This window comes from Triticum urartu, chromosome 3A (assembly GCF_056163025.1).
Source record: "Triticum urartu cultivar PI428250 chromosome 3A, HENAU_Tu73, whole genome shotgun sequence".
NCBI lineage: Eukaryota > Viridiplantae > Streptophyta > Magnoliopsida > Poales > Poaceae > Triticum > Triticum urartu.
Window position 1 is genome coordinate 657366748 of NC_141875.1, and position 13610 is coordinate 657380357.

The following is a 13610-nucleotide window of genomic DNA, read 5'->3' on the forward strand; positions in this document are numbered from 1 at the left end:
TAACTATATATCGAAAAGTATCAAAATCGAATACGGCCTGCTAGTTTTCGGAATTTCGGAAATCGATCACGAGAGTTCTCACTTCCATTTTTATCCCTCGTGCGGAAAGCTCATAAGAACATGTACCTGGTCCATGATTAGATGGTACGGTGCCACTACTAATACAAGTGGACAGACCCAGTGGCGGCTAGCTCGTCAAGAACATGTACCTGGTCCATGATTAGATGGTACGGTGCCACTACTAATACAAGTGGACAGACCCAGTGGGCAGTGGCGGCTAGCTCGTCAAGAACGTGCACCTGGTCCATGATTAGATGGTGCCTACTAATACAAGTGGGCAGACCCAGTGGCTGCTAGGCAAACAAAGGAGTCAGACCCAGTGGCTGGCTGCTCGGCAAACAAAGGAAACGTCTGACTTGACCCGCTGCATTGTTGCCGGTATCCCCATCGTCGGGGAACACGCATGGAAGTTGCATCGACTACATGCCCTTCCTCCATATATATAGCAGAGTAGCTAGCATTCTCATTCCGCCTCTTCGCCACGCCATGTCTCCTCTCTACATATTACTACTCTGGCCTCTTGTTCTCTACACACCATCATCTTCCGCCGCGGACGATACTCTGAAGGCAGGCCAGGCGCTCGCCGCTGGCGACAAGCTCGTCTCCAGCAACGGCAAGTTCACGCTCGGCTTCTTCCGGCCAAGCATCAGTAAGTCTGGAACAAACATCATCTCCCCCAACTGGTATCTTGGCATCTGGTTCAACAGGAAGCCGGTCTGTACTCCTGTATGGGTAGCTAACAGGGAGAATCCAATCACTGGCCCCAACCTCAAGCTAACGCAGCTCAAAATATCACAAGATGGCAATCTTGTCGTCTCACTAAGCAATGCCACCGAATCCATCATATGGTCATCCACTCACCTTGTCAATAGGAGCACTAGTGCCGTTCTCTTGAACAGCGGGAACCTTGTGGTCGTAGAGAGGAGCCCATCCAATGCAACGCTATGGCAGAGCTTTGACTACCCAACGGATATTGTGCTTCCCGGCGCCAAGTTTGGCCGGGACAAGGCCACCGACTTGAATCGTGAGGCCATCTCAAAGAAGAGCCTCATTGATCCGGGTCTGGGCTCGTACACCATTAAGCTAGGTGCCAATGGGATGGTCCTCACGCGCCGCAACCCCTCAGTGGTGTATTGGCATTTTTTCAATTGGCCATCCCCAAAATCAGTACTGCACGTCATACAGCTGATCAACATGACACTAGGCATAGATCCCCGGACCCGAGGTTTGATTAACCCCATTTATGTCAATAACAATGAAGAGGAGTACTATGCCTTCACTTTGTTGAATGAGTCAGCTTCTACATACTTTTCAATAGACATCTCTGGTCAGGTCATGATAAATGTTTGGTCGGAAGCCGGGCAGTCTTGGCAAAGTATATACGCCAACCCGCTCGATCCCTGCACTCCGTATGCTACCTGTGGGCCATTCACGGTCTGTACTGGTAATTCACATCCATACTGTGACTGTATGGAGGGATTCTCTCAGAAGTCACCACAGGGTTGGGACCTTGATGATCGAACAGGAGGGTGCATCAGAAATACTCCATTGCAGTGCACTAGCAAGAAGAACACGATAAATTCAACGGACAAGTTCCACCCCATTGCTCGTGTTACATTGCCCTATGAACCCCGAAGCATGGGCAATGCTACCACTCAGAGCGAATGCGCAGAAGCTTGTCTCGGTTCCTGCTCCTGCACTGCTTACACCTATAACAGTAGCGGGTGCTCTATCTGGCATGGGGAATTGCTTAGTGTAAATCTGAATGATGGCATCGGAATCAATGCTCAGGATGTACTTTACCTTCGTCTTGCCGCCAAAGATTTGCCAAGTTTGAGAAACAGAAAAAGGAAACTAAACATTGGAGTCGTTGTTGCTGCCAGCATTATTGGTTTTGGATTACTGATACTCATTATGTTGTTAATGATTTGGAGGAAGAGACTCAAGTGGTGTGGTGCATCATTACATGGTACTCAAGGTAGCGGTGGAATTATAGCCTTTAGATACACTGATTTGGCTCATGCTACTAAAAAATTCTCAGAACAGCTAGGAGCGGGTGGTTTTGGTTCTGTATTCAAGGGAGTGTTAAGTGACTTGACTACTATAGCAGTGAAAAGGCTTGATGGAGCCCGCCAGGGAGAGAAGGAATTTAGAGCTGAGGTGAGTTCACTTGGAGTGATCCAACACATCAATTTAGTCAAATTGATTGGTTTCTGCTGCGAAGGTGATAATAGGCTACTTGTGTATGAACACATGTTGAACGGATCTCTTGATGCCCATATTTTTGAGAGCAGTGCTTTGGCCCTAAATTGGAACACCAGGTATCAAATAGCAATAGGAGTTGCTAGAGGATTGTCCTACTTGCATCATAGTTGTCACAAATGCATCATACACTGTGATATTAAGCCACATAACATACTTCTAGATGCCTCATTTGTTCCTAAAATTGCGGACTTTGGGATGGCAGCAGTCGTCGGAAGGGATTTTAGCCGAGTTTTGACTGCATTCAGAGGAACCGTTGGGTATCTTGCCCCGGAGTGGCTTACCGGAGTTCCTGTTACACCAAAAGTTGATGTTTATAGCTTCGGTATGGTGCTGCTAGAAATTATATCAGGAAGAAGAAATTCAGCTCAAGTACACAGTGGCACTGGCAGTACTAGTGGTCATGTTGAATACTTTCCTGTGCGAGCCATCAGAAAGCTTCATGAGGGAGATGTGCAGACTTTGATGGATCCGCAATTACATGGTGACTTCAATTTAGAAGAGGCTGAAAGAGTTTGCAAAGTTGCATGTTGGTGCATCCAAGATAATGAGGATAACAGGCTTACAATGATTGAAGTAGTCCAGATCCTTGAGGGTCTACAAGAGGTTGGCTCTCCCCCGATGCCAAGACTACTAGCAGCTATGACCCAATCCTCCGACGGCGCTTCGGCGTAACAATTCATAAATACTTCATAGTTGGTGTCGGTGTTACTTATATCGTCGTTCTAGCGATTTCTGAATTGTATTGTTGTCTTGTGCGTGTGGTTCCAATTTCTCTTATGTAAGCAAAATTGTATGCTTTTCAATTACTTATAATTTTAGCTCGAAGGATTGGTTGCTCTATCTAAGAAAAACAGAGTCCGACAGTTAGTGAGCAGAGCACCCAAACAACAAGGATTCCCCCTTTATGACAGTTAAGCGAACCCGCCACAGCAATTCTATGTAGGCGTCTTGACTGATATCTGCTGGAGTTTCGTCTCCTGAAGGCAAGCAATGGTGCAGCACGATGTCTGTAACATCCCCCTGACAATATCACTCCAATTGAAGGTTGAAAGTGATTGATCATTCTTTGGCCGTCGACATGGCCGCAACGCTTTAGGGAATTAAAATCGAATACAGCAACAGGGACTAGACGGCTTGCAAAGATAGCAGGCAGTGGCATCACTTTGGGGAAATACAAGAACTAAGAGAGAGCGAAGCAGTAGGGTCTAGCATGGATGATGAGCGGCGATCAGCACTTCAGCAACATCGGGAACTAGATTGCACCGGCAGAGGAGTCTTGTCAAGGCGGCAGATGGGTGTAAAGTGCTTGCTAGACCTTTGATGACAGGGGCTTCTTGCACATCTTGTGCTAAACACCTTCCGATCTGTCTTAGCGTGACACCTGCATTTCTGTTACATGTTAAAAACTACTCCCTTCGTCCCAAAATTCTTGTCTTAGATTAGTCTAGATACGGATGTATCTATTCGTATCTACATACATCCGTATCTAGAGTAATCTAAGACAAAAAAATTTGGACGGCGGGAGTACTAAATTTTCAGATAAATTCAAACGGTTTGCTCGAATTTAGAACAAATCTCCAGAAACAATTTCAAAATAAAATTATGTGTTTTAAAATTTTGCATAAACCTAAACCATGTTGCATTTTTGTTTTATTTGAACTTTATTTTGCTTGTTCAAATTTAAGTTGATTTTTGGTTGAATTCCAGAAATTTAAAAAGCAGTTTCTAAATCCAAAAAGCCTTTCAAGCAGAGACTTAATCACAACCCAACCCGGTGTTTTTTTTTCTTTTTTCTTCTGTATTCTGTGAGGCGGTTCAACTCGAAATCACTAATTAAGAAGTACTTATTGCAAAGCACACTTCACCTTTCCAGGTCGCGACAAATGACGCACATGCAGCACGTCACTTGTCGCAACCTGGGAGCTTTTCCTTTTTTTCATAGATCCGTTTATTCAAAATATTTTATCTCTTAAACCGTGTGTTTAAATCTCGAATCGTTTTCACCATTGGATTCCTCACGTCGAGATCTTCAAAATTAGATCCCATGTTGATAGGTTTTGACGATTTTTTTTTCATGAAAAAAACCGGACGAAAAAAAGGACGAAAAACCGAGCCGGGAGCACGGTTTTTTTCCCTTTCCGAAAGAGGCACGCCCGTGCCTCTCGCGAAATCACAATCGTGCCTCTCGTGGAAGCAAAACCGTGGCCCTTGTGGAAGGAAAAAAACAAAAAAACGCGTGTTTTTTTGTGTGTTTTCGAGAGGCACGGCCGTGACTCTTGCAAAAGCACAACCGTGCCTCTGGCGAAAGCAAAACCGTGACTCTCGCGAAAGAGATAAAAACAGAAAACACGTTTTTTCCCTTTCCGAGAGGCACGGACGTGACTCTCATGAAAGCACAACCGTGCCTCTCACGGAAGCAAAACCGTGACTCTCGTGAAAGAAAGAAAAAAACAGAAAACGCGTTTTGTTTTTCCCTTTCTGAGAGGCACGGCCGTGACTCTCGCAAAACACAACCGTTCCTCTCGCGGAAGCAAAACCGTGACTCTCGCGAAAGGGAAAAAAACAGAAAACACGTTTTTTTTCGTTTCTGAAAGGCACGACCGTGACTCTCGTTAAAGCACAACCGTGCTCTCGCGGAAGAAAAACCGTGAATTTTCGCGAAAGAAAAAAAAGAAAACGCGTTTTTTCACGTAATTTTTTTCTTTCAAAAATTGTTTTTTGGTTGAAAAGTTAAGGAAGACCGGGGGAAAACCAAAACGTCAAAAAAACCTGAAAAAAACTATTTAAAAAGCCGAAAACGCGTGCAAAAAAATAAAAAAAATAAAATCCAGAAGAAGCGTCCAGAGCGCGACACATGGCGAATGGCTGTGAGCGCGCCAAATGGCGCTGATCGTTGCGAGGCTCCCGAAGGAGCGCTCGTTAACTAGTTGCTCTCGGTTCAACTCCTGTCCATCTTACCAGGCCTGCTCCAACCGCCACAACCTTTTGACCCATCCTGCTTCACCTCATTCTGGCCCAACATCACCTCCAGCCCGTGCGCGGCCTAGACACCACTCGGCCTCTTCTTTTCCTCCGCCCAATAATCAAACCAGCCTGAAACCAGGCATTTCCTATTTAGCGGTGCAGGCGCCGGTTATAGCTGTTTCCGTAAACCGGCGCCTGCAGCCGCGGTAACTGGGCCTGGCCCATCTTTTTCCTTTCCTTCCTGTCGTGAGGACAAAAAAGGCGCGCTTTGGATGGGAATCGATCCCGCGACCTCATGGTCGTTCGCCTCATGCACACTAATTCGTATTAGTTGCCCAAACTCCTGCTTCTTCACCTTTTCTTCTTACAACGATTCCTTTTTCCTATTTCTTTTTCCTTTTTATTCGGAACGGTTGTGTTATGTTTTTTGTTCTTTTTCTTTTTTCTTCTTTTCGGAATGGTTTTATTTTCTTTTGCTAATTTGAAAGAACTATTTTTCAAAATCGTTGAACTCTTTTTCAAAATCGGTGAACTTTCTTTTACAATCGATGAACTCTTTTTCAAGATCGATGAATTTTTTTCTAAATTGATGAACTTTTTTCCTAAATTGATGAACTCTTTTTCAAAACTGATGAACTCTATTCACAATCCATGAACTTTTTTTCAAAATGGATGAACTCTTTTTCAAACTCAATGAACTGTTTTTCAAAATTGATGAACTTTTTTCAAAATTGATGAACTTTTTTTCTAAATTGATGAACTCTTTTTCAAAACCGATGAACTCTTTTCACAATCCATGTACTTTTTTTCAAAATCGATGAACTTTTTTCAAAATCAGTAATCGGTGAACTGTTTTTCAAAGCTGATGAACTTATTTCGAAATATTTTTTCCCCAAAAAATCAATGATTTTTTTGGCTAAAAATCAATGAACTTTTCAAAAAACGATGATCTTGTTTTGTTAAAAAGAATTTAAGAAATTATATTTCTTATAAGGTAACGTTTTACTAAAGGAAACATTAACTAGGGCGGTTTTGTTTGCAATTCACAGAAGAGCTACGATGGCCTAGTGGTTATGGCGTTAAGCTGTGAATGTTGAGTTCAAATAACGTTTTCAATATTTTTTTCAATATTTTTTTCAAATTAAGTGATGCAATAGATTTCTGCAATGAAATAGCGTTGTGTCCTTTGTTATTAAGCTTAAGCATTTGCCTCTGTAACTAATCATAGAAGTTAAATAGCTCGGTTGGCTTGGGTTGCCCAGCACGACCTAGCCTGCACCAGCCTGCTTCACTTTTATATGGCCCGAGACTGGCCAAGTCATCTCCCTCCTTGACTGTCACACTGCTAAGCGGGGCCCGCACCTTATTGTGTTCCCTAAGACGAAAATATGTGCCACCTGACCTCTCCTCTCTCACTCGTCGATGATGTCTTGGTATTCTTTGGGATCTTTTTGGTAGATATGTGGCAGTGCACACGTCCACCACTGACCCCGCCACAACAAGCATGTCGTGACAACCCTGACTACATGTCCACCACGATTCCATCCCCTGTCGACGCTCGTCCTCTACGCGCTCTCCCTGCCCTCTTGTCCGCAACCCACCGTCCCGCTTGTACTTGCTGTCGTGTTAAGGCGGATGTATCGCCGAACTTCCGACGACAAACATTGAGGAAGATGATCTTGGCTCTGCCGCCTGGTGAGGAGCCCAAAGTGAAACCATCTGCTCTGTAGCTCCATCACGCATAGCCCCTACTTGGCGCGTCAACCGTCGTGGGAAAGTCATGGCAGTAACCATTTATATCTAGTAATGGGGGTTCACGTGTTTTATCATGCGTGATGGAAGAAACAGATGGCTTACGGACACAGAGATTTATCCTGGTTCCAGCTCCCAAGATGGGATAATACCCTACTCCTGAGTACAAGATTCTCTTAGAGAGCTCAAAGTCTAGAAGAGTTGGATCTAGAAGAATCCATCATCCGGCTGGGCACTCCACCTATGCCTTACTCAGCACATGCGGGGCTTAAAGGGGCTGTGATTGTAGGGATGTGACCGGGAGCAAGTAGGCGAGGCCGTGCGTGATGTCGTCGGTCGTGACGTCGCGGCTGTGGCCAACCGTCGAAGCCGCGGCCAGCCGTCGCAGCCGTGGCCTCTCCAAGACACTGTGCATGACGTTGTAACCGCTGACCTCGCGCCTGTCATGGCCGGTCAGCTCCGCGGCACTGTGCGTGACGTCGTAGCCACGACTCGGTGTCGTCGCCCATCCCACCTTGTCTGCTCGCCGTCTTGGATGTCCGCCTGAGCAAGTAGGTGAGGCCAACTCCACCGCGCGACCCTATCCTATCCGGCCCCGTCCGTTTGGGGTAAAAAGGACAAAAAATGCGGCCCAGCGCGCGGGAGCAAACGGACTTTTGTCCGCTTTGTGTCCGCTTTCGACCCATCCCCGGCCCAAACTTGCGCCGGTTTTGGGGTGAAATGGACAGCGCGCGGACGGGCGGGACGCACGCGCTTGTCCTCCCCTGGCCCGCTTGTCGGTGGGAGAAACCAAAAACCCCCCACGGCCATTTGGCGCCATTTCCCCCAAACCCTCCCACGTCCCTCCCGCCGCCCCCCTCTCTCCCCCGTCCATGGCCGACGCCCCGCCGAGTTCCGGCGGCATGGCCGTCGACCCGACCGCAAAGGTGAAGAAGAAGGCGCCAAGGAAGCCGCGGTCGGAGTACACGCCGGAGGAGATCGCCAAGTTGGACGCGGAATCGGCGAAGAGGAGGGAACGGAGAGCGGTCGTCAAGATGAATGCCGCCACGGCCAAGTTCGCCGCCCAGCGCGAGGAGCTGGAGGCCGCGCGGCGCAAGGCCGCTGCCGACGAGAAGGAGGACCTCGTCAACAAAGCGCACGCCATCCTCATGCTTGGCATGGGCCGTCCGGCGGGGTTCCATGCAGCGGCCGTCGGCCCGGCGAGCACAGGCTCGTCGGTCGCCCGGCCTACGCACTGCCAGTCGCCGACGTCGTGTGCCGCGCCCATGTCGCCCGGCTTTCCTCCACCCAGGCACGACGGCCAGACCCGTTTCTCGGTGTCGCCGGACGTGGGCTTGTTCGCGCCGTCCACACCACGCCCCGCGGCCGTCATCGACCTCAACGTGACGCCTGGGTCCAGCAGCGGCGGGCGGCCTTCCGTCGAGATGCAAAGAAAGCAGGCGCGTGCACCGTTCACGGGCACCATGCCAGCCCCCCGCGTGTTGTTTGACGAAATGCCAACCTCAACGCGGACGGTGGACGACCCCTTCTACAACCAGTACATGGAGGACGTGATCTTCCAGGGTGGGCATGGCCGTGCCTACGACCCCGAGGAGACCCAAAGTCAGGATAGCCGCGCCCAGTATGTGCCCGATGAAGAGGCCGACGACCGTGCTGACTACGACCATGGTGATTCGTGGCATGAAGACGATGACATCTATGTCGAAGGTGAAGATGAAGATGAAGCCAATGATGTTGATATTAGTGGCGCTCCATTGTTCATAGACGAGCTCACCCAAAGAGCGGAAGCACAAAAGAAGTGGAAGAGCATTCGCACCGGTTCATATACACAAGATGAGGACAAGTTGATTTGCCAATGTTGGATGGAGATTAGCCAAGATCCAAGGACCGGCGCGCAACAAAAGGGCATTGTTTTTTGGACGAGAGTCCACAAAACATTCCATGAAAGGAAGATGTTTGAGCCCTACCAAATTACAAGCAACCGTGGCATCGGTTCGATTCAAAAAAGATGGTTGTTCATCCAACAAGAGTGCAACAAGTATTGTGCCGCATTTGAGAGCGTTGAAGCACGGCCCGTGAGTGGTCTCGGCGTTGGGGACATGGTATGCTCTTCTATTTCTAGCCCTTTCCTTGCTATGGCCATGATACTTCGGCCATGTATATGTTTGCATGTTCACTTGCTGTTGGTCATGTGGTGTAGGCATTTCAATCTTTGGAGGCATTCAAGGCCCGGCACAATGACAAGCCATTTACTCTTACGCATTGTTGGACGATCATCAACAATTGCCCTAAGTTCAAGGATCAATACCGTGAACTTCAAAGGAAGAGAGGCAAGAAGACGGCCAAGTTCGCCGGAGGTGGGGATGGCAAGGCGTTGAAGAGACCGAGGGGCAAGACCAACTCCAAGGTGGACGACATACGTGACGCCTCATCCATGGCCTTGCATGAGACTTTGCATGGCATGATGTCACATAAGGATGTGAGGGACGAGAAGAAGCGGCAAAGCAAGGACGAGCAAATGAAGCAATACCTAGACCTTCAAAGACAGAAGCTTGAGATGGAGGAGGCGGCCAAGAAGAGGAAGATAGACATGGAGGAGGTGGCCCGGCAAAGGCAGCTCGACATGGAAGAGGCCGCCCGGCAAAGGCAGCTCGACATCGAGGCCGACAACGTCAAGGCCAGGCAGAGGCAGCTCGACATCGAGGCCACCAATGCCGCCACCAAAGCGAAGGAGGTGGCCCTTGCGATCATGAGCGTGGACTTGTCGAAGATGAGCGACAAGACGAGGGCCTGGTTCGAGGCCAGGCAGAAGGAGATGCTCGACGCCGAAGGCCTGAACTAGGTCGTCCGATCGGCGTGGCCGTTCTTTTTGGAGGCTGGCATGGGTGTCGCCCGCCCGCTGGGCCGCTGGCAGTGTGCCGGCGAAAAAACATTCATTTTGGAGGTCGGCTGTGTTGCCGGCCGCTGGCTGTGTTGCCGGCGAGGACAACTATTCATTTTGGAGGCTGGCTGTGTTGCCGGCGATGGTCGTGTAGGCCGCTGGCTTTGTTGCCGGCGTGATGAACTGGGGTCGTGAACTGGGGCTTGGCATTTGAAACGTCCCTTTTTTTAGAATAGACGCGGACAGGATGGGGCAAAAGGATGCGTCCGCGCGCTGGGCGCACGGCCACCGCATCCCAAGACAGGCCCGGACACGACCCCAAATCCCTACCCAAAGGGACAAAAACCGGACAAAACGAACGTCTGTTTGGGGTCGCGCGGTGGAGTTGGCCTCATCTGACCAACTTGAGGGAGTCAGTCGTATTCAGGTGAGCTGCCTTGATGGCTTCTGACTGATGGAATCCCGGAGAGTTGGCCTGGCGAAAAGGCTTCCCGCCATGGGCCTAACCTATCCCGGCACAGCTGGGCTAACTTTAGTGTCCTGGGGATACCTGGTTGGTATTGCCCAGTCAGTAGCCCCCGAGTCTGTCATGACCTCGAGGTTGGGGCTGAGTCCTTCCCTGAGGGAAAACGCGTCTTGGCCGAAGGGCACCTTGTGCAACTCTGAGTCACCAACAATCAAGGTTGTGATGGACTCCAGAAGTTTTCCCTGGAGAAGGTGAGTCAGAGAAAATAGCGGAAAGACCCGGTGATACCCGATCATCTCTTCACAAAGAGGATGTCTATTGGCCCGCATGGAGGCATATCATGAAATTTTGAGTGAGGGAAGAGACGCCTGGATTTATCTGATCTGGTCGGCGTCGGTCATTATCCTCAGGACGAACGTCTTCGACCGTCAGCTCCTGAACCGAGTCTACGAACTTGGCATTTGGCTCTGCGCTAGAGTCTAATCTACGTCCCGGGGGGTATCAAGTTCGCCCCTTACTCCGAGTCGTCCGATGAACCGAGTCCATCAGGTTTTATCTCCATGCTGCGGCAAGGGAGGACTCCGAATGAATCGCATCCAGTGTGCCCCGGGTAGTTTGAGAAGGTTCGTCTGGGCAAATAGTTGAAAGACTCGGTGATACCCGATCATCTCTTTGGAAAGAGGATGGCTAGTGGCCTGCATGGAGGTGTATCATGAAATTTTGAGTGAGGGAAGAGACGCCTGGATTTATCCGATCCGGTCGGCGCCGGTCATTATCCTCGGAAGGAACGTCTTCGACCGCAAGCTCCAGAACTGAGTCTAAGAACTTGGCATTTGGCTCTACGATAGAGACCAATCTGTGTCCCGGAGGATACCGAGTCCGCCCTTTGCTCTGATTCGTCCAATGAACCGGGTCCATCGGGTTTTATCTCCATGCTGCGGCATGGGAGGACTCTGAGTGAAACGCAACTAGTGCGCCCTGGTAGTTTGAGAAGATTCATCTGGGCAAATAGTGGAAACACTTGGTGATACCCGATCATCTCTTCGGAAAGAGGATGGCTAGTGGCCCGCATGGAGGTGTATCATGAAATTCTGAGTGAGGGAATGAAGGAAATATGCCCTAGAGGCAATAATAAAGCTATTATTTATTTCCTTATATCATGATAAATGTTTATTATTCATGCTAGAATTGTATTAACTGGAAACATGATACATGTGTGAATACATAGACAAACAGAGTGTCACTAGTATGCCTCTACTTGACTAGCTTGTTGATCAAAGATGGTTATGTTTCCTAACCATAGACATGAGTTGTCATTTGATAAACGGGGTCACATCATCAGGAGAATGATGTGATTGACTTGACCCATTCCGTTAGCTTAGCACTTGATTGTTTAGTATGTTGCTATTGCTTTCTTCATGACTTATACATGTTCCTATGACTATGAGATTATGCAACTCCCGTTTACCGGAGAACACTTTGTTTGCTACCAAATGTCACAACGTAACTGGGTGATTATAAAGGTGCTCTACAGGTGTCTCCGAAGGTACTTGTTGAGTTGGTGTATTTCGAGATTAGGATTTGTCACTCCGATTGTCGGAGAGGTATCTCTGGGCCCTCTCGGTAATGCACATCACTATAAGCCTTGCAAGCAATGTGACTAATGAGTTAGTTGCGGGATGATGCATTATGGAAGGAGTAAAGAGACTTGCCTGTAACGAGATTGAACTAGGTATTGAGATACCGACGATCGAATCTCGGGCAAGTAACATACCGGTGACAAAGGGAACGACGTATGTTGTTATGCGGTTTGACCGATAAAGATCTTCGTAGAATATGTAGGAGCCAATATGAGCATCCAGGTTCCGCTATTGGTTATTGGCCGGAGACGTGTCTCGGTCATGTCTACATAGTTCTCGAACCCGTAGGGTCCGCACGCTTAAAGTTTGGTGACGATCGGTATTATGAGTTTTTGTGTTTTGATGTACCGAAGGTAGTTCGGAGTCCCGGATATGATCACGAACATGAAGAGGAGTCTCGAAATGGTCGAGACGTAAAGATCGATATATTGGACGACTATATTCGAACACCGGAAGTGTTTCGAGTGGTTTCGGATAAAAAACCAGAGTACCGGGGGGTTACCGGAACCCCCCGGGGGAGTTAATTGGGCCTTATGGGCCTTAGTGGGAGAAGAGGAGGGGCGGCCAGGGCAGCTGCGCGCCCCCTCCCCCTCTAGTCCGAATTGGACAAGGAGGGGGGTGGCGCCCCCCTTTTTCCTTCTCCTCCTCTCTCCCTTCCTTCCCTCTCCTACTCCAACAAGGAAAAGGAGGAGTCCTACTCCCGGTGGGAGTAGGACTCCCCCCTGGCGCGCCCTCCTCCTGGTCGGCCGCCTCCCCCTTGCTCCTTTATATACGGGGGCAGGGGGCACCCTAGAACACACAAGTTGATCTGTTGATCTATTCCAGCCGTGTGCGGTTCCCCCCTCCACCATATTCCACCTCGGTCATATCGTAGCGGTGCTTAGGCGAAGCCCTGCGTCAGTAGCAACATCATCACCGTCATCACGCCTTTGTGCTGACAGAACTCTCCCGTGAAGCTCTGCTGGATCGGAGTTCGCGGGACGTCATCGAGCTGAACGTGTGCTGAACTCGGAGGTGTCGTACGTTCGGTACTTGGATCGGTCGGATCGTGAAGACGTATGACTACATCAACCGCGTTGTGCTAACGCTTCCGCTTTCAATCTACGAGGGTACGTGGACAACACTCTCCCCTCTCGTTGCTATGCATCACCATGATCATGCGTGTGCGTAGGAAATTTTTTGAAATTACTACATTTCCCAACAGGGAAGAGATGTCTGGACTTATCCGATCTAATCGGTGACGGTCATTATCCTCGGGAGGAACGTCTTCGACCGTCAGCTCCAGAACCGAGTCTACGGACTTGGCATTTGGCTCTATGATAGAGACCAATCTGTGTCCCGGAGGATACCTAGTCCGCCCTTTGTTTCGGGTCGTCCGATTAACCGGGTCCATCAGGTTTTATCTCCATGCTGCGGCATGGGAGGACTCCGAGTGAAACGCAGCAGGTGCGCCTGGGTAGTTTGAGGGACCGAGCCTTTCAGGCCTATCTCCGTGTTGTAGCTACTCATATGTTCTTCCTCTGCTCTCTGTTCTTCACATTCTTGGTGAAGGAAACAACAACCATCCCGCGTACGTGAGAGA

At 49.1% G+C, this 13610-nt stretch overlaps 1 pseudogene; it reads left to right on the forward strand.

Moving 5' to 3' along the window:
• Positions 1 to 425: 425 nt before the first annotated feature.
• On the forward strand, positions 426 to 3165 carry LOC125545789 (G-type lectin S-receptor-like serine/threonine-protein kinase At2g19130 pseudogene; annotated as a pseudogene).
• Positions 3166 to 13610: the final 10445 nt, after the last annotated feature.